Source organism: Nycticebus coucang, chromosome 21 (assembly GCF_027406575.1).
Source record: "Nycticebus coucang isolate mNycCou1 chromosome 21, mNycCou1.pri, whole genome shotgun sequence".
Classification (NCBI taxonomy): domain Eukaryota; kingdom Metazoa; phylum Chordata; class Mammalia; order Primates; family Lorisidae; genus Nycticebus; species Nycticebus coucang.
The window spans coordinates 38016255-38018960 of record NC_069800.1 but is presented as its reverse complement, the minus strand read 5'-3'; the positions used below and the strand labels follow the sequence as shown (position 1 = coordinate 38018960).

The 2706-nt window shown below is 44.1% G+C and overlaps 1 pseudogene; it reads right to left on the bottom strand.

Moving 5' to 3' along the window:
* Positions 1 to 2532: 2532 nt before the first annotated feature.
* On the bottom strand, positions 2533 to 2706 carry LOC128574417 (uncharacterized; annotated as a pseudogene).

The window sequence follows — 2706 nt, the reverse complement described above, 5'->3', positions numbered from 1 at the left end:
TAGAAACAGTCTTCTTAGCTCAGAAACATGGGGAGAGAGAAGTTCTGAGCTTGGAGAGAAGAGAATTCATGAAAACTCAACTCTCTCTCCAGAAAAGGGCTTATTTATGAATTATTTATTTATTGCAGTTTTTTTGGCTGGGGCTGGGTTTGAACCCGCCACCTCCGGCATATGGGGCCAGCGCCCTACCCCTTTGAGCCAGAGGCACCACCCTAATTATTCATTTAATTTTACAGGATTGCTCACCACCCATTTTCTCTCCCCTTTTTTTTTTTTTTTTTTAGAGACAGAGTCTTACTTTATCGCCCTCGGTAGAGTACTGTGGCATCACACGGCTCACAGCAACCTTCAACTCCTGTGCTTAGGCGATTCTCTTGCCTCAGCCTCCCGAGCAACGGGGACTACAGGTGCCTGCCACAACTCCTGGCTATTTTTTGGTTGCAGTTCGGCTGGGGCTGGGCCTGAACCCGCCACCCTCGGTATATGGGGCTGGTGCCTACCCACTGAGCCACAGGCAGCTTCCATTTTCCCCCTTTTTAACAGTTGCTTATATAGCATTTATATTCTGGGCACTTAACAAATATTGTTATTTAATTCTTGTGACAACCCACGGGGCTACTATTATTTTATTTATTTTTTGAGACATACTCTCACTATGTCACCTTCTGTAAAGTGATGTAGCATCATAATCCACAGCAACCTCAAACTCTTGGGTTTATGTGATCCTCTTGCCTCAGCCTCCCATGTAGTTGGGACTACCGGCGCCTGCCACAACACCCAGCTGTTTTTAGAGAGGGAGTCTTGCTCTTGCTCAGGCTGGTCTGGAAGTCCTGAGCTCAAGCAATTCAGCCTCCTCTACTTCCCAGAGTGCTAGGATTACAGGTGTGAGTCACTGCATCTGGCCAAGGGTAGTGTATTATCTTCATTTTACAGATAAGGAAACTGAGGTACAAGGAGCTTAAGTAACTTCCCTGAAATCTAAGTGGCAAGGTTTGAACCTAGGAAATGTTAACTATGAGATGAGGCAGCCTTTTAATGCCATGACATAAGGTGCATTTAATCTTTAAGACTGCAATGCAAGGGAGGTTTAGTTAATCCCATTTTATAGATGTAGAACTGAGGCGCGAGGCTAGTTGGTCAAACTCCTGCCTACCTAAATTCTTCACCTCTCTGCCAATACTTCCTGGACCACATGCCAGGAAATCTCGATCTAGGGTTGTACTGCCCAGTATGGCAATTGCTTTAGTCTATTTTCTGTTGCTGATCACAGAACACCTGAAACTAGATGATTTATAAAGAAAAATAATTTATTTCTTACAGTTTTAGAGGCCAAGAAGTCCAAGATAGAGGGGGAACATCTGGCAGGGGCCTTCTTACTGGTGGAGACTCTCTGCAAAGTGTCAGGATGGCACAAAGCATCAGATGGAGAGGCGGCTGAGCATACTAAAAGGCTAGCTCTGGTCATTCTTTTCCTCTTCGTAGAAAGCCACCAGCTCCCCTTCCATGAAAACCTACTAATTCATTAACCCATTAATCCATGAATAAGTTAATTCATTCTTGAGGACAGCCTTCGTGAGCCAATCACCTCTTAAAGGTCCTACCTCTTAATGACATGTTGGGAATTAAGTTTACAAAACAAAAAATTTGGGAGACTGGCTGGGCACAGTGGCTTACGCCTATGATCCTAGCACTTCTGGATCCACTTGGGGTGGGTGGATCATCTGAGCTCAGTTCAAGACCACTCTGCGCAAGAGCAAGACTCCATCTACACTAAAAAAATAGGAAAACTAGCTGGGCCTTGTGGCAGGCACCTGTAATGTTTAGCTACTCAGGAGGCTAAGGCAAGAGGTTCGCTTGAGCTCAAGAGTTTGAGGTTGCTGTGAGCTATGATGATGCCATGTCACTCCACACAGGGTGACAGAGTGAGACTCTACCTCAAAAATAAATAAATAAATTTGGGGGACATATTTGAACCATACCAGTGGTCATTTGCCATGTGTAGATATGGAGCACTTCAAGTGTGGCTAGTGTCATTGTACAGAATTTTTTTTTTTTGGAGACAGAGCCCCAAGCTGTCGCCCTGGATAGAAGGCTGTGGCATCACAGCTCACAGCAACCTCCAACTCCTACGCTTAAGGGATTCTCTTACCTCAGCCTCCCAAGTAATTGGGACTACAGGTGCCCACCACAACGCCCAGCTATTTTTTTGGTTGTAGTTGTCATTGTTGTTTGGCAAGCCTGGGCTGGATTTGAACCTGCCAGCTCTGGTGTATGTGGCTGGCGCCTTAGCCACTTGAGCTACAGGTGCCAAGCCTGTACAGAATTTTTTATTTCATTGAATTTTAACTCTAAAACTGAAGCAGGCAAAATTTTTTTTCTGTTAAATACAATTTGATTGCTTTGGTGGGATTGTATTTTAATCATTGACAATTCCAAACTCATTTGTGTCCAAACTAAGCATAAAATACACACCAGATTTTGAATACCTTAGTATGAAAAAACATTTTTAAAATATTATTAATATTTTTTAGGAATAGGTGCATTGTTCCTGGAAGTACTGCATACCAGGCCGATGTGTGGAGTGAAGGGAGCAAGCTCTTACTCCAACTTCCTGCTCCAAAAATCCATTTACTATATTGTCCTTGGAGAGAGAACATAACTGATACAAACAGATACTACAAGCCGGGCGTTGTGGCGGGCGCCTGT